Source organism: Phoca vitulina, unplaced genomic scaffold (genome assembly GCF_004348235.1).
Source record: "Phoca vitulina isolate PV1807 unplaced genomic scaffold, GSC_HSeal_1.0 scaffold24, whole genome shotgun sequence".
NCBI lineage: Eukaryota > Metazoa > Chordata > Mammalia > Carnivora > Phocidae > Phoca > Phoca vitulina.
The window spans coordinates 4991566-5010616 of NW_022589727.1; the positions used below are offsets into that span (position 1 = coordinate 4991566).

The window sequence follows — 19051 nt, forward strand, 5'->3', positions numbered from 1 at the left end:
CTACTGGATTTTACTCATACACACACAGAGGAGGAGACATTCTCTCACATATTCCTTCATTCAGGATCTTCATATTTACTTTGTTCAAAAGTTTCCATTCATTCATGTCCACATCAGAAATCAGGGTGGAATATATATGAGCCTGATACAAACTGTGCTACATATAGAAGGATGTTTCCATATACGTACTATTTACACAGCCTCCTTAGTAAAATGTCAGAGTCATTCTAATTACATTTAGTAACTTTGCAGGTGGTTATTATTAGAACGCTGTTCTTTTACAATACTGGATTCAGGACTGTTTGTAGTTGGACACTTCAATTATTAGGTTTAAAGCTTTAAAAATTGAATACTATGCATTTGTTAAAATAATCAGTGAATTAACCGATGGCTTGATAGTGGCTTCCAGCATACCTACTAAGTGCAAAATACTGAGTTACTAACTATAGATAATGGTCTAATTGAGAATATAAAGAGGATACATGGAGGAAAGAAATCTAATAATGTATTTTTCAAATGATAGAAAATTTTAAATAATAGCTTATTTTCAAGGGACAGGAAAATGAACGATTCCAACAAAATAAGCTGTTACTATTCAGAGAAACAGAGGAGCACTTGATGGTTTGGAACACCAGGAATTAATGACATCTGAACCAGGCTTTTGAGAATATGGATGTTGGTGTAAAAGGTGAGAGACTAACCTACGAATGATGTCAGCAACCATAACAGCTTCAACTGGTTCTCCCTAACATAACATTGAATAACATTCCTTTTTAGTTCAGCTAAGACTTATTAATAATATTTTAGAAGTTACTTTTACTGAGTAATTTAAAAGGGAGAGTGAAATAAAACTAGGAAGTGTAGAAACTGGTTCTCAAAGGCAAAGATTTCTGGCTTTCAGTTCCACTAATACCTAATTAAAGCCCCTGTGAGCTCTGCCACTCAGCAGTCAAGTTTTCTCCAGTTCCATTTGTACTAAGTTAATGAGCTGCTACACGTGAGTTGGTTCCAGGGCTAGGATGACAGAATCCTTAGTCCTTCCTTGAAGTTGTTTCTGCCTGTGACTTAGGATGTGAGTCATCCTTTCTGCATTTGGTGTCCTCAGATCCTCTTTGACATACATAGGTCCACATGTGGTCTCAGGACACAATTTGTTGACTGGACACACAGCCACTCTCAATTTGAATGTCTTGCATACACTTTTCAGAGTTTTTGTTTTGTTTTGTTTTATGTGTTCCCATCAGCATTTGTTAAGGGTAGTTTCCCATTTCACCAGAGCTTCTAAGCTTCCATTCGCCTTTTTCTTTCATTGTGGCAAAGCAGGTGGTTGTTTTCCTATCTTATGCAAATCTGCATTCCTTCTGGGCATTTATAACACCTGACGCAGAGTTTGTGCTTAATCAATGTTTGTTGAATAATTGATAAGAAAAAAATTGACTGATATGTCTTGACTCTAGGAATGATCCAGTCTTCTGTCCTATAAGCAACCAGTCCTACTCCTTGCCCAGATTTTGTTTTGATGAGTTATTATTCAGATTCTTCTCATGGGAGCTTTTTTGTTCAGAATATTGTCACTACCATCTCCAGTTTATCAAAAATACTTGTAAAATATAGGAAATATAGAAAAGCAATTTCTGCAAAGGGAGAGAAGATAAATAGCATAGTAAATAAAGCCTTGCCAATCTTCCAAACTGAACCGCAATGGTAGATGCAGATCCACAACAGGACAGAATCCCTTTCTGCAGCCCTACTGGAGGAGATTACAATTTCCCCAACCGTAGCATAGAAGTTGATCAACTCAGACCCACTAGTTGCAAACTTCTAGGGACAGCGGGTATATCACCTTCTTCTTCTGTCAAACTTAGCAATGTATCACAAAGGATAATAAACACAATATGAGAGATCAGAACAAAATATGCAGGATAGGCAGGATTATTATTATATAGTACATTATTATACATTATTTCTAAAATTCATCTTCCATAGGCAAGAGGAGGATGCTTTCAGTACAACTCCCATTCACTCCCCCACCCTCAACAGCCTCCTCTTTATCTTTCTCTCCTTTTGTTCAATCACCAAGAAAACAGGCTAATCAATGCTGGGTAAGTCAGTGGCTATGTTATTGATTTTCTTCCCATTTGCCATAAAACTACTGGTGCCACACGACATACCAGTGTGATAGAAAATGTATACAAATATATAGTGGAAAAAAGAATCACCTGTAAATACTAAAATGTATACACGGTTATTTAATATATTCTGATCTATTTAATGGCATTTTGTTTAGTGGATTTTTTTTTTTTTTGGAATAACAACAAATATTTTAGGAAACTCAAACTCAAATGTCAAAATTTTCCAAATGACTGTTCACTCATATCTGGGTACACAAAGATACTATAGTGTAAAAAAAAAATACAACTCTCTTGTACTTATTAGAAAATGAAAAAAGGAATTATGTGATATCCAGGATATGAGAGATTCCCAGAGAGATGTCCCTGCCCTTAATGAGAAATCACAGAGAAGGCTGCCATCGCTTGCCTGGACGCCTGGGCTTATCAGCAGGTCTCAGAGTTTAGGCCTCTGCGATATTGAGTGAAGATTATAAGCCAGATGGGCCACAAATTCTGTCAAGCCTTCTTGGCAGCTGCTCTCATTACAAAAGCCAGCCAGCCTTTTCCAAAAATAAGAACGTGAAGCAAATTGGGCTTATGGACCCTTATAATGCAATTGCACGCAGAGATAGGGGCCTGAGCGGGCAGGCAGAAATATTATTGATGGCTGGTGAAAACAGGGAATAAGATGTTATTAAGGCAACTCAGAGATAGATATCGATAGCTAATATAAAGGCTTTATTGGTTTACAGGCTCTAGGAAAAAGGGTTCACAGCTTCGACCCTTTACTTTGCTTTTAATTTCACTGGAGGTACAAAGTTTATGAATAAAACATATCTTCACTCATGATTCTGATATTAGTCACTACTTTCTCTGTCCCTTGTTCACCAGAAGCAAGCAACATACACTAACGACATGAACCTTAAAGGCTTTTACTGAGGAAGAGAATTTTGGGTGTGTGTGTTGGAATGAGAGGAGACCATTTTCTAGAAACACTAAAGTTCAAGAAAAATAATAAATTGCATTTAAAAGAAAATTCCCAGAACAAATATGTTGGAACATCCAAAATAGCCTGTGTGATAAAAGATAAAGGAATCCGATGACACAATGACTCATGTGAGGAGGGACAGGTAGGATCATCAAGTTCCCTATAGGTCAGACTTGTAAGAATTGAGGAAATACGGTTCTAAAATGATACTGACGTGAGAATCAGGGATCAGATGAAAGAATTAATCATCACTTTCTTCAGATTTTGCATATTACAAGTGGGACTGATCCTTGGTTCCCATCTGCCAAGCATCACCATGATGGTGACGGTTTTGTTCAGTTTCTTCCATTCTAGTAGAAAATAATAGCAAAACTGCATGTAAAACTGACTGAACTAATCAACCACCCATTTGAGGGGCTATTATGCAATCACTACACTTTATTTCAAAGTATTTATAAAATCAAGGGTGATACAACCCAGTTTGTATTATAATTAGTTAGAAATAGAACTCAATTTGCACCATTCCTGCCTCCTTTCCCTCCTCCACCCCCATGAAATGCAGAAAGCACATGATGGCACGCTTTGCTTATGTCTCTAACCCACTTAACTCACTGAATTAGAATCTATGTAATCTGAAAGGGCATTTTTACCTGGTTGTATGCATCTCGTTAGGTCAGGAATAGATTTTTCAACTAAAAAGCCACTTGCTCATTTAACAGACCACCCAGCAAGTGTTGGGGGTACACTACAATGGTGTCACTGAGGACCTATTCTTCACACACTTTCAAGTTTAAATCCATACCATTTTGTGGGCTGATGAGCAGATGCCTAATATATCAACTGCAAGAATATCTATAACATGTTAAATTAACTGAAGAACACAGGAGAACATTAAGAAATTATTTAGGTAATAATAGGCACTGGACTGGCTGGACTGACAAGACTAAAACCTATTTATATAACAGGTCATTTGTTTAAACTTTTCAAACAAGTCATCAGATTCATGTAAGCAGAGATTTGTGATATCTAAATGACTGATTGTTCTTCAAAGAATGTTTCCATAATCTTAGGTTACTGTGGTTATTGGGTCCACATTCCTGGACCCTTTAGAAATCTTGGGTTCTCTGATTATATAACAATGGTCATTAAAACTGTAAAAAAAATAGGCAAATGCAGCGTGTATGTCAAGCTCACATCAATAGTAATTTCATTTTTATCTGTATGGTTGAGAATCAGAATAATTCTGAGAAGTAGTTACCCAATATTGTTTGTAATCATTTTGTATACTTAATCTAGACTCTCCTGATTGTTTGAAAACTCACTGAAGAAAAGAGTTATGACCTTAAATTTTTTTAATTTTTAAAACTTTTGTCTTTTTATCATGACCTGGCACTAGTGCAGATACTTAACAGGTAGAGGATATGTGTCCAAGTGTTTGTCCATTGTCACATACGTTTCCTTAATGGACACCCCCACATGGAAGATATTTTCAGATATTGGCCTTAAGCCCAGTTAATGTCATCTGGTGTTAGAGGGATTTGTATTTCTTCTCCCATCTACTGGTTCTACTCATCCAGTCTCAACCTTTAGTAAAACAAATCCACAAAAATAATTGTAACACCGTATGTAACTTCTCTAAAGGTGAGTGTTGTAGTGGAAGAAAAGGAGGATCTCAGATAAAAAAGATCACATATATTAGGAGAAGGTAGTTAAATATTATTTTCTTTGCAATACGGACTTAGGAATGGCATAAAATTACAATCAAAATTGCCATGGCATCACACGCAAGCCAATAGAGAAAGACCTTTTATTCTGACAGTTGTTTTGACTCCTACAGGCCCCAGGGACCCTGAAATGATGCCTTCTTGCTCTATGGCCTCATTTCTACATCTTATAGTGTCTATGTCCACAGGGCCACTCAGGGGCATAGGATTATTTTGGTGCCTTTCTGCTCTGTGCTGTCAGGTCTTCTTAGCATCAATTGCCTGTGAATTGGCAATTGGCATACAGGAGTGAGAGCTCAGAGGTTCACAGCAGATTACTGAAGTACTAAGTAAGAAGAAACAGGAAACATTCTTCTGCACTCACTGTTCTTACTGGTATTGCAGAATTCTTTAATCACATTGAAGTCTGATCATATATTCTAGGATGGTATCACCCAATTCTGGCATTCTTCATTTTTTTTCCACCAAGGGCAAAGGCTAGCCCAAGCTTCACTGAGTAGGGAAAGGAACTAACTTGTCTTGATCAAATACTCTAAATTAGACACTATTCTAGTTACCTTTCATATGTAATTGCTTAATAAATATAAACTAAATTTCTTAAACCACACATCTAACCACTTATTTCCAAAGTGAGTATCCGAGTTTTCTCACAAATGCTTCTTGAAGTCTCCATTGCTTATGTTCAGAAGACATCATTGAATTTAAATCCAGTGTAACAGTTCTGAGGTTTCTTAACTTATTACTATTATTTTAAACTGAAAAAAAGGTGCTTTTTCACATTTGACTAAAATGGAACTTACCTTTCTCCATGTACAAAATGAAGTCATTTCTTGGTTTCTTTGAAAAGATATTAATGATGAAAGTTAAGAATCTGTAGACAAAAACAAAAGAGTATGAGAGAAATAGACATTCTAGGTTACTTTAGACATACAGTAATATTTTTAAAAGGAAAAAATAGAACCTGAAAACACTGTAATATTTTCTCATTAGCTATTGCAAAATGAATGAGATGATCAAGTGATTATCTCTATGCTCTTGGATAAAAATGAATGAAAGAGAACATAGGTTTCTCTATGAATTTTGATCCAGAGCAGTCTTCTGGCTGTTTCCAAAAATATTCCATTTAGAATTCTGTCTTTATTTTGGAAGAGTAAGAACGTTATCTGCTCCCTTCCCTTCTACCTTCTCAAAACAAATGAAAACCACAGGAAAAATGAGCATCTGTGTAATGAATCTAAGAGTGACCTATAAATCCAAATCAGTGTATGAGAAATGGCTACCATAAGCCTTGTGCTGCCTGGACTGGGGTGGGGCAAGATGCTATGAGAGGATACTTATAACTGTGTATCCCAAAGAACTGAAGAACAGAGCATTCTTTCCAGAAATGGTACAATGCAGTGACTGGAAGAACAGCTCTGTCTTTGAAATAAGGGGTTTGGGAGTACACAGGCTGATTGCTAAAGATTCTTGGGGCCCCACTTGGCACTGTGGAATAGCTGAGGAAGAACGACACAGTGTACCAATATGATATTCTTGAAAATTGTTGCTGTCTTTACAGCAAGGTTTTATGAGGACCCTCCCAGCTGCGACACTTGGTTATTGAAGAAAAGTGGTAAACGAACTCTCTCTTTCTGCCCCTCTCTGTCTCTATCAGGCTCATCTTCTCTTACACAAGCAGTCAGACACAGGTGCACAGACAGACACGGCTCAGAGGCTCACTGTTCCCTCACCAGACACCTGGCCAAGGAAGAATGACCTTCACACTCAGATTTGTTCGTATTTACATGACTTCTACAAAGGACAGGTATTCAATCCACTGAAAACAGATGAGAACAAGAATTAAAACATTTCCCCAGAGCAGATAAATTTGTGAAGACATGTTTTGAAAAAAATTGAAGATTTTTTAACAAAACAAACACCCGCTATGAAACAAACTCTTGAAGAAGATATAAATGGTTTTAAGGACAAAATATTAAGACAATATAAATAGATTTAAAAACTTAGAAAGGTATGGGAAAAAATAAAATTAAGAATATATTAGAAGCTACAACACAGGAGAATGACTACTATTGAAGACGCAGCCAAGGACATGAAAATAAGCCAGAAAGGGAGATTAAAATTAAATTAAATTAAAAAAATAGAGTTAAAAGGATATAAAGCTAGATATGAATATAGGTGAAGTAAAAGACTATATACATAATTGGTGTCCTGGTAGAAGGGCAACCAATGAATGAAAAAAAAGAAAGACATAATTCAAGAAAATTTTCAGAAGAAAAGTAAAGACTAAAATATGCAAGTTGAAAAGGAAAAATATATCCCAGGGAAACCTGGTATGTATCACCCTGGATATATATCTTGGTAATATTACTGGACTTCAATGGTAAAGAAACCTAAGGGGATATAAGCCAAAAAATTTTAAAAATCAAGTCATCTATAAAGGCAGAAAAGTAGACTGGCTGCAAACGTCTCCTCAGATACATTCAAAGTTAGAGACAGTGTTATCTATATTTTCTTTTCAGAAAATACATTGTTTATGATTTCTTATTCAGCCAGAACGATCATATAGGTTCAGTCAGCTGATAGATATTTTCAAACTTTAAACAGTTTAGTCAATTAAGTCTTATTAAAGAACAACTAAAAAATAAATGTTTATCCAACCAAGAAGTAAACAGAAAAACATGTAAAAGGATAGAGGGTGAACACAGAATCCATTTAAAAGTAACATGAACATGGGAACAACAACCTGAAGACAATGAGCACCTGATTCAGGACGCTTCATTTGCTCATACACTTTCCAAGGCCAGGTGAATGGATTTTGGGGTCAGGGCTTTCAAGTCTTGTATTCACATGTGGTCACAGCTTTTAAATTTTGCAAACAAAAGATATTTTAGCTACAATAGGCAGAACTTCGGTCACTGCTTCTAGTATCTTTCCCCTTCCATTGGAAAAGCCACTGGCATCTTTTGGAACCAGCTAAAGGAAAATTGATTTGCGAATATTTTTTAGTTGGAGTTTAATGTGATATATTCATGTGATTCACTGTCATTTCCATGGACTATGGTAGAACTAACTCCCACCACTCAGTGTTACTGGTGTCAAGTTCTAGTGTTGTAAAATTAAAGGTCTTTTGTCCAATGTAAATGCCTAAGCACCCAGAAGCCTGTGAGTAGCAAAAGAGAACAAAGTTTGAAAAAGATGGAGCTGGGCCTAGTTCCTGAAAAATCTTTTCAATCATCAAACATTTTGTCGCCATCACCTACTCAAAAACTGCATGTTTTCTCATAGAGCATATACAATTATAAATGTACTATATTCATTTTTAACATTTTTTAAAAGAATTTATTTATTTGACAGAGAGAGACACAGCGAGAGAGGGAACATAAGCAGGGGGAGTGGGAGAGGGAGAAGCAGGCTCCCCGCTGAGCAGGGAGCTGGACATGGGGCTTGATCCCAGGACGCTGGGATCATGACCTGAGCTGAAGGCAGATGCTTAACGACTGAGCCACCCAGGCGCCCCTATTTTTAACATTTTTGATGGGAATTGTGTAAAAGAGAAATCTTGTCATGTAGAGCATTAATCTGTATCAATGCCAAATCAGTAAACCTGTTTGTGTGGGAACTCAGATGCTGGATTGTGTCTTAGTGACATATCTTGCCCTGATCTCTGAGGGCTCCAGGTGAAATTGTGTGGAAAATGGCCACCGGTGCAGCAAATAAAACACAAACAAAACATGGATTAATAAGTGACTTTATTATTTAAGAGTGCTTAATCATAGTGCAAGAAAATGTAAATGCTCTGAAATCGTATACAGCTTATTATGAAAGATAACCCGATAAAGAGTATCCTAAATTTTATAAGTATAATATAAATTTGCATACCATTACCAAAAACAAATTATGAAGCTGCCAGAAACTTTTCTAGCTATAAAAAAATCAATTGACCATTCTAGAAAAGAGACCGAATTATATTTTTGTTGATATTATAGAAAATACTATAAAATCAATGTCACATGAAGAGGTGATCAAAGTATGCAACCAAAAAAAAAAGGGAACAAATGTATTATAAAAGGTGTATCTGACTGTTAATAAAAATATGCAATGTCCCTAGATCTGGGGAAGCCTTTATTTTTTTTTTTTACATTTCTACTTTGTTGTGATTTCTCAGTCAAAAGAAAGAACAGAAAGAGAAAGAAATAATAGAAATAGAAATAGTTTTCTTTAATCTACTTTTCCAATTATAGTTTTATAATATTTTAATTAAAAAGAGCGAAATTGTTCAAGCTCTGGGACCTATCAAACCCAAATCTGTCCCTGGCTTACAGAAAAATATATCTTACATAATATAATTGATGGCAATGTAAAATTGAAGTATAACTCATGAAGAAAGAGAGTGTGAAATGGTCAGATTTTGTGTAAGTAGGTTGACTCCTGTGTCATTTTTCATAAGTGGCAGTCAATAGACATTTTTTAAAATCTTATAACTAAGTAATATGGGTACATTATTGAAAGTTATAAGTATAATGACTCAAATATTTATAAAAAACATATATATATGTATATATATAACTAAAGTTTTAGATGAAGTAAGAAAAAAAGAACTGTGAGAATGAAAAGAATGGTTTATTTCCCTCTGTTTCATGGTATGGGGTCTCAATAATTATTGATAAAGTTAAAAAACCAAGACAGAGGCATAAGAATATTTTCTAATGGCATACTGTAAAATCCTTAACATTATTTCATATAAACTCATTAAACTTCATGTAATCTATGACAATACTAATTTTGGAGGGTGGACAGGAGAGTGTTGGAATAAATGGAAATTATAATCCCTTGTCATTGATGTTTGGGTGCTAATAAATATTGCCTGATAAAAAGAAATACTAAAGTTACAAATGAAAAAAAAAAACAGATTGAAAATACACAAATATAAAACAAGAGAAAACACATATGACATAGTGACATTAATGTGTTAAGAAACACTGAAACCTCAAAGTGTAATAAAAATTAAATTTTATAAGAAAAATCCTTTAGAAAATAAGAATTTATTAGGACGTTTCTTAATCTAATTATAAAAATTGAAGTTTTCACAAACAATGGAAGATGAGCTCTTTCCAAATTTATGTGACAGATCTGGCAAAATATTCCCTGACTAGCACCATCTCTTGCACACCCTTTTATAAACTTAAAGTTTAGCATCCCTCAAAATGAGTATCTTCTGTGCATATTTTGCGTGTGCATCAAGAATAAATCCTTCTCTGTAGTAAGATGCTTTTCTTAGCTGGCCCTTCTCAGAGCAATAAAAATTGGATTCTGTTTATACTTAGAAAATAAATAAGTAATTGCAACGATTTGTTAACCTATTGAGTAAAGCAGAATGAATGCTTGCCATGCTTGGGGTCTTGGTTCCAGGGCTGACTGAACAGGCGTCTTGGAACCAGTGTTAGCCTCTGACGACAACTGAGCAGAAGTGTGATTAGATGCGGGTTTAGAGAGAAGTGGAAGGATGGAAAGATGACCCTCCCCCCCACCACAATCTGAGCCTCAGGAAACACTCATTTTTGCACCCATGACATACCTTCACGATGACTGTCCTATCACACCCACTTTGAAAAATCCACATCAAAGTCAGTGCAAACAGACAGAAACATTCACCTTCAAAACTCTTGAACTAAATCACAATCTGCAGGGCGATGTGTGGGGGCAGTCATCTATTTATTTCCAATTACCTGAGAATAGCAAGAAAAATTTGCTTCCAATATTCTTGCACCCCAGCTGCTCGTCAGCTTTCTGAGACATGACATGGAGGGTCATGAATGCCAGAAGCACTTGTTTTCCAGGAGAACTGACTAAATGTTTCACTGTGCTGGCTGCTGTTGGCTCAGCTGCTACTCGCTCTAGTTGTACTTCAATTTCTCTTTTCATTTTAGATTTTGGTCTCCCCTTTTCCCATTATACTGAGTAATATATGACTCCGAATGACGTGTGTAATAGGAAACTGATGTTATATGTGTACTTTATTGACACAGCTGCCCAAAAAACGGCTTAGCCTATATCTCTAAGTAGTGCAATTCATTGTTCACTATCCCCCCCTCACCTGCATATCATGGTAAATGAGAGAAGAGAGTCAAGAATTGTAATTTCAACTTTTTTCCCCAAACACTTAAAAAGCACAAGACTCCCAATCATGAAACTTGAAGCAAGCTTCTCCCAGGACTTTGGGTCTTGAAATAAATGATTCACTGCAACACCACTGTCCACTGGCCTTGGGGTCCCCAGCTCTCCCAAAAGGAGGACAACTCAGAGCTGTTATCATCATCACATTGCCCAAAAGCCAGAGACTGCCCTCTGAGAATATCTCTACCCCCTTTACTAGCGAAGTGGAGTAATCCATAACCCCCCCAACTCAATATAGAAACTTTTGAACATCCCAAATTGGCCTATGGTAATGTTGAAACTCTAGGAGAAGAAATTCTTCAGATTAATGCTAGAGGAAATTGCCATTTTGTGCTTTCGGTTTGCAGTTATGAATTATGGTTGATGTGCATTAACTGGCTAATGTCCATCAGTATCCCCCTGGCATAGAGCATAAACTTCTCGTTTCCAATTAATTACATTTTACATAAATAATGGTTTGTTTATGTGCTTAAATATTTGTGTGAGACTAGTCAACTGACTAATTTAAATACATATATTGCCATTATAAAAAATGTTTGATAAACAAAAATGTAAGTACAAGCATTGTTTAACATTCTGCCAGAGATAAAAAAGAAACATTTTTGTGTATATCAGAGAAATGGGAAGAGAGGGTCCAAGAACTTTTAATGAGGACAAGAACTACCAATAAAAGGAAACAATATTCATATAGATTAAAATGCCAACCTAGCACTCTGCTGGCTACTGATCTATGGTATATACTTTATGTATTTGTGAGTGTGTGTATATATATGTGTGTGTATTTTGTTTACATGCAAACATATCTACACAAGAATGTGTATCTTTAAGTGCCAGAATGAGAATAGATTATTCTTCGAAAAAGAAATTTAATCAGAAAAATACCCTGCTTGGAAATGAGATAATGGGAATAAAAATGCTATGTGAACTGTAACATATCACACATATGCTAATAATTGTTATTTGAATTGTATTTGTTATTGTAATTATTAATGCATAGTAAAATGATCACTTTCCACTGGAATGGTGAAACACTTCTTTAAGCACTTTGCCCAAGATATAAATTGTTCCACTTTGAAGTGTTACATGTAAAAATATGAGTGCATGGCTCCAATGCAGTACTTCAAGTCTTTAATTGTAAAAATTAAATTTTTCTGGTGAAGTGTGATCTTTGCTAAACTACCTTGGCTATTTCCCAGTAGCTTTTGTTTTAGGTAAATACAGATAAATTATTTTTTTTTTATTTGTTTGTGTGCCTTCCCAGTTATGTGGCATGCTTGGAATCACCAATGCACAATCAAGATAGAGCTTGGTTGGCTTCTATAAGTCACAATTATCTGGAGAGTCTGGTTTGTCCAATATGTAATAAAATCACTGATTTCTCTATGTTAGTGCATTTATTTAATGAATATTTATTATGTGTTAATACTCTCTGCCAGGCACTCTCCTAACATTGCTAATATAGCTGTGAACAAATAAACACAGTCTGTCTCCCTGATACACTGGGTCCAGTGGAGAAATAGTTAAATAACCAAATAAATATTTAAACTCTTATCATTATAAGTACTGCTAGGAAAGACTAAAAGGTTGGGTGAGACAAGGAAAACTGAATGTCTGGTAAAATTAGAGCAAGAGAGAGAGGATTGGTGAGAAAAGGCTCATCTGAAAAAGGGAAATTTAACAATAGGAGGAGTCAGTCACACGGGAGTGGTGGAAACAGCAGGTGTGAAAGGTCTGAGCAGACAGGAGCTTGGAATGCTCATGGCTAGCCCAGGAAGGTAAGGAGAGCCTGCCTTAATGAAAACACACCAAGGGCTTTAAAATTTTGCCTTTGGTGAAATAAAATTTCCATAGGGATTAAGCAGAGGAAAACTGTATTAAATAAAGACTTATGTAGTATGGAGATGGAAGGTGGTGGTGTGGAGGGACAGGCTGTCTTATCTGGCAAGGGATATTTTACAGAAGTCTAGGTAGGAGCTCACAAAGGCATTTCCATCAATAAAATGACAGAATATTTATGTAGACTAAAATGCCAATCTACTTTCTGATTCTCTGGTGGAGAAGATGGAGAAGTGTCAACTGAGACCAGATCCAGATATATTTGAGCATAAGGATGTATAGTATTGATTATAGATTGACTATGAAGAGTGCTAGAGAGACATATTTCAATGCTATCATCTAGTAGCAAAATGTATGGAAGTAAGGAGGCACTGGAGGGATAAAATTGTGAAGGCAGCTCAAAAGCTCATTTTTGTACCTCTATTTAGTTTGAGATGTCTCTGAACTATCTTCATGGTGCTGGAAATGCACATCGGAGAGGTTCTGGCACATACATGGAAAGTAAATAAAAATGGCAATTGTTGAAAATGTTATAAAACCTATATTATTACCCTCATTTTATAGATGACAGATTGAGGTTTGGAAATGTTGAAAAACTTGACCAAGGGCAAAGGGCTAGTGATAAGCAAGCTTTCTGACTCCAAAGGCAGCTCCTCATCCTATTAGGACTTCTACAGCTCCAAGTGCAATGTTTTGTACCTAGAAGTTTTTGATAAATATGTATCAGTAACTGATGTCATCACCCAACTTTCTACCTTTGCTTCAATCCTGTCACTCCAACAAATAAGTTTAATGAAGAAAGAGACCACTTAATAAGGACAAATGGTATTCTGCATAGAACAGTGAAAAATAATAGGTACTCACTAAATACATATTGGTTGATATCCTGAAATTAAGTTTCTTTTACATTTTTCCCATCAGTGGAATTGCAGAGTAACTAGTCAGAATGTACTCTATTCCATGAAAGATTTTGTAGTTTCTCACATTTCACCAATATCACACAGTGTTAAGATCATCTTCTATGATTCTTTATGATAAGACTACTTTAATTCTAGAGTTCTAAATCACTGTTTTATTTGTGAATTGAGTTTGTTAATGTTCTATTTCAGATAACAGGTATATGTATTTCCAAAGTCAATTTCTTTAGGCCAGATTATTCTTCAGATCTCCAGACCAAAATTAATTCATTCAACATTTGCTGAATATCTACTATGTCTGGGAACACCACAAGATGTGAGAGAGACAAAAATAAAAATTAGCCGTAAGAAATACAAAATTCAATAGGGAGAACATATAAATACATAAATACACAATAGAAGCATAGAATGGGGAGCAGATACTGTTAGTATCATTTATGGTCAACTTTATGTATCATTTAACTAGACAATGCGGTGCCCACATATTTGATCAAATGTTAATCTGGGTGTGTCTGTGAGTGTCTCTGGATGCGATCAACATTGAAATCACGGGACTCTGTAAAGCACATTGCCCCTCCTAATGTGGGTAGGCTTCTCCAGATTTGTTGAAGACCTGAAGAGAATAAAAAGGCTGAGTAAGAGGGAACTCCTTCTGCCTGACTGCACTGAACTGGGGCATCAGTCTTTTCCTGCCTTCGGACTCAAACACTGACTCTTCTTCGGTCTCAAGCCTGCCAGGCCTTCAGGCTGGAACTTTCACCATGGCTCTCTTGGTTCTCAAGCCGTTGGATTCAGACTGGAACTATACCATTAGATATTCTGGGTCTGCCTTTTGGCAACTACAGATCTTGGGACTTCTCAGCTTCTATAATCACATGAACCAATTCTTTATAATAAATCTCTTCATATATTCTTATATATACATCCTATTATATATACTATATATTTATATGTTATATTGTATATTATATATAATATGTACATGTACACATGTACATGTATGTGTGTGTATGTGTATCCTCTTGTATCTATATCTATCTATCTATCTATCTATCTATCTATCTATCTATCTATCTACATATCTTATTTGTTCTGTTTCTCTGGATAATCCTGACTAATGCAATGCCTAACTCCAAACCCAATTATGTTTAGCTAACCCCCCATGCTCTATTCAGCCATATGCTTCACTGAGCCATTCACAGTGATCCCATCCTCCTTTCTAAAGATTTCTTTAGAAAAGGACATGGTTTATAATTCTGGATAATGAAGGTGAGTCTGCTTGGCATCTTCTATGAAAACATTCTCTTTGTTCTAAAAAGGGAAAAGACATTCTCTTCTTCTAGACTTGTACATGTTTGGATTTGATGCCTGAACCCATGTCAATCATCTGGTGACACAATGAAGATGGGAGAAAGAAAAGGCTGAAATGACCAGGGTTCTTGATACCATTATTGACCTGCTGAATTAACTAGCTCTGGAGCTCCCAACCTTTATGAGGGATAATACATTTCCTTTTGTTTAAGCCATGCTGACTTGCATTTTCTTCTTATGTGTGCCATAAACTGTAAATCTGGTAAATGCTACAATAAAATGTTACTGTAAATCTGGTAAATGCTGCAATAAAAATCACATGGTATAATGAGGGTACAAAAAGGAAGGTAATTCTTTCCATAATTGTGGCAAGAACTTGAGATTTCAGTATCAGTCGTAGAAGTCCTAAGTTTGAAGTCACTATGGAATATCCAGGTATAAATGTTCTGCAGATCATTTGTTATTTAAGTCTAGAGGTGAGAAAAGAGCACTGGACCAGAAAGATTTGTAAGTTTGGGGGCATGTATTTTATAGTAAAAGTCTTGATGTACGTGACATCTTTCAGATAGAATTGCAGAGAATAAAAAGTAAAGGGATACCTTATAGAAAAATGGGAAGTGTCAACCTCCAATAGATGGTCAGAAGAAGAGGAACCCAGAGTAGAGGCTAAAAGAAGAAAAAGCCACAAGAAGGTGGAAGGAAAGAACTAGGAAGGAGTTGTAACACAAAAATCAGATGTACAAATGGATTCAAGTGGGGAAAAAAATAATCAGCAGCAACAAATACCTTAAAATGCTTCAGAAATATAAAAGCATACATTGGCTTGAACTTGGGTATTGGGATTGTGTATCAGTTACAGACTGTGTTTGGCTGCATATGACAGAAACCTGTTGTTCATGTAACAAAGTCCAGAAAGAGAAAGTTTCAGGAGTCCTGCAGGGGCTTCACAGCCTCATCAATGTCCCAAGTGTCTTCATTTTTCCTTTTCTATACAAACAGCTTTTTATCTTTATGGGCATATTACGATCACAAACATGGCTCGTCCATCTCCAGCCTCACATCTACATTACAAGTAGAAAGGAGGAAGGAACAAATAACCAGGAGAAAAGTGTAGCACTTTTTTTTTTTAAGATTTTATTTATTCATTTGACAGAGAGAGACACAGCAAGAGAAGGAACACAAGCAGGGGGAGTGGGAGAGGGAGAAGCAGGCTTCCCGCGGAGCAGAGAGCCCGATGCGGGGTTCTATCCCAGGACCCTGGGATCATGACCTGAGCTGCCCAGGTGCCCCCTTTTATTATTATTTTTTTTAATCAGCAAAACACATCTTTCCCAGAAATCCTCTGTAGACTGTCAATTACAGCTTCAAAGCTGCCAAGGAAGGTGGGTAATGTAGTTTTTTAAATTAAGCTGGCTCATTATTGTTGTAAACATTCTCTCTCTCTTAGTAAAAAAGAAAACGGAAATGGGTAATAGAAAGGCAACTATCAGAATCTGCCACAGATGTCATTTATAATCTGAGTGAGGATAGTTTCAGATGTGGAGTTGAGGAAAAAGTCAAAATTAAGCCAGAAGAGGGCCAATTGGAAGAGGAGGATATGGTAAAAGCAGACATGCGCAGGAAGTTTGCTTGAGAAGCAATGGAGAGATGGGGCCATACAAATGGATGTTGTGTAAATTTCTATTAATGTTGACATATATGGGAAAGGATCCCTGGATCTTTCCCCTTTGTGCTCTTTTTGCATCTGCAACTTGAGTAGGCATTCAACAAATGCTCGTGGAACTACTGAGCAGTACTGAGATTGTTGATTTTGGGGGGGTTAGTCACTAGTCTCTCTTACCTATAAGCACGAAGTTCATGAAAGAGAATGATTGCAATGGGACTGAAATGTGGGGAGGTACCAGATCATATAAGCCCTGTTAAGTCTTCTGTATTTTAACATAGCAATCTTGAGAATCACTGTATGATCTAAACTTACACAGACAAATCAAATTTGCAGTTTAAAAAGGATACGCTTTGGGCCAGAGGTAGGGCTGAAGGTGGGGAATCAAGACTAGAAGTCAAGAGCAGTAGTCTAGGCAACAAATATGATTGCTTGGACTGGACTGGTGGTGGTGATCACCACATTCCATGTTCTTTATTATTATCTAATAGAAATAGTAACAAATAACCCATTTTATTGCTGTCCCTGTGCCAAATATAATTTAAGTGCTTTGTCTTATCTGTATTATGTATTTATATCCTCCCCCCTAACCCTCTGAATTAAATGGCATAAAAAACCGACTGAGCCATGACCAAGGACTCAGCAGCCTCCCCTTTGCGCTCCCTCACTTCCTGACACACTGTCCCCCCCCGATCCCCACCAACCCCTGCCCTGGCCTTCTGCAGGCCGTTTCTACCAAGGAAAAGGAATCATAAAGTATGTCCTGGTATCCAGAAACTCCACTCTTTCGAGCCCTTGCTGATGCAAGTAAGGGTGATGATCTGCTTCCTGCTGGCACTGAGGATTATAGCCATATAAGAATTCAACAGAGTAACAGCAGGAAGACCCTTACTACTGTCCAAGGGATCACAGATGGTTATGATAAAAAGAAACTAGTGAAGGTATTTGAGAAGAAATTTGCTGGGGGCACCTGGGTGGCTCAGTCGGTTAAGCGTCTGCCTTCAGCTCAGGTCACGATCCCAGGGTCTTGGGATTGAGTCCCGCATCAGGCTCCCTGCTCATCAGGGAGTCTGCTTCTCCCTCTCCTTCTGCCCCTCCCCACTGCTCGCGCTCTCTCTCACTCTCTCAAATAAATAAATAAAATCTTTAAAAAGAAGAAGAAATTTGCCTGCAATGGTCCTGTAATTGAGCATCCGGAATATGAAGTAATTCTGCTACGGGGCGACCAGAGCAGAACATATGCCAGTTCCTCGTAGAGACTGGACTGGCTAAGGACGACCAGCTGAAGGTGCATGGGTTTTAAGTGCTTTTGGCTCACTGAAGCTTAAGTGAGGATTTCCTTGCAATGAGTAAGATTTTCCTTCTGTCCCTTGTAACAAGTTTAAAAACCTCACAGCTTGTATAATGTAACCATTTGGGGTCTGCTTTTAACTGGGACTAGTGTAACTCCTTCATGCAATAAACTGAAAAGATCCATGCTATCCAGTCTTAAAGTCCCTCATTTAAATAGAGGTCAAGCAGTGGGCACCTGGCAGTGTCTGGCCTGAAACCAAGCAGTAATATGATGTTTCTTTTGGTCAAGCCCAGAGCCCCAAGATCACAGATGGCTATGTGTGGCTAGAAGCTCCTCGGCTCTCCTTCAGAGTTCCCTGCCCTAAGAGAATGTCACCACCTGAACAACCCACGGTGAAGTTGAGAGGACAGGATGGGGTAAGACAGCAATAGCAGCTGTGCTGCTATAGGGAATCAAAGAAAGATCCCTGGTGTCTCCAACCTGACCAGGTTAGGCAGAGCTTGCAGCGACCACCTTCCCTCTAGTGAGGTGTGATAGGACATCTGGCTTACCACCAAGGTCTTTTTGACCAGACATATCCTAGCTGATCAATATCCAAACATCAGAATGTAAGGCCAACCTTCTATGAGAGTTAAAGTTTGACAAGGGAACAAACTTCAGACTGATATATCAGTCATGTAGCTAGCTGTAGAGCTTGCAACTTACAAGTTACTGCTGCCCAATGCCATGTGAAGTAACAGACTAGTTTTTGCTTTATTTTTTCCTTCAGCTTTAACATTACATAATGTATTTAAACCCTTATTTAAATAAAACTTGTTTTCAGGAAAAAAAAATGGCATACAGATAATGGAGCACTGCAGGTACTTGCCCAAGGTCACACAGCCAGTATGTGGCTAAGCCAGGATTTTAAATTCATGCCTGTCTGGCTTCAGAGCCCACAGTCTCACCACACACTGTGGTAGGCAGCAATGTCAGACTGTGGCTGAGAGGCTGGTCTCTTTGTAGCTTAGTGTACAAGTTAAAGCCTGCATTT

The 19051-nt window shown here is 37.1% G+C and overlaps 1 pseudogene; it reads left to right on the forward strand.

Annotated features, from left to right (window-relative positions):
* The first annotated feature begins 1701 nt into the window (after positions 1–1701).
* On the forward strand, positions 1702–18027 carry LOC116642731 (annotated as a pseudogene).
* The last annotated feature ends 1024 nt before the right edge of the window (positions 18028–19051 follow it).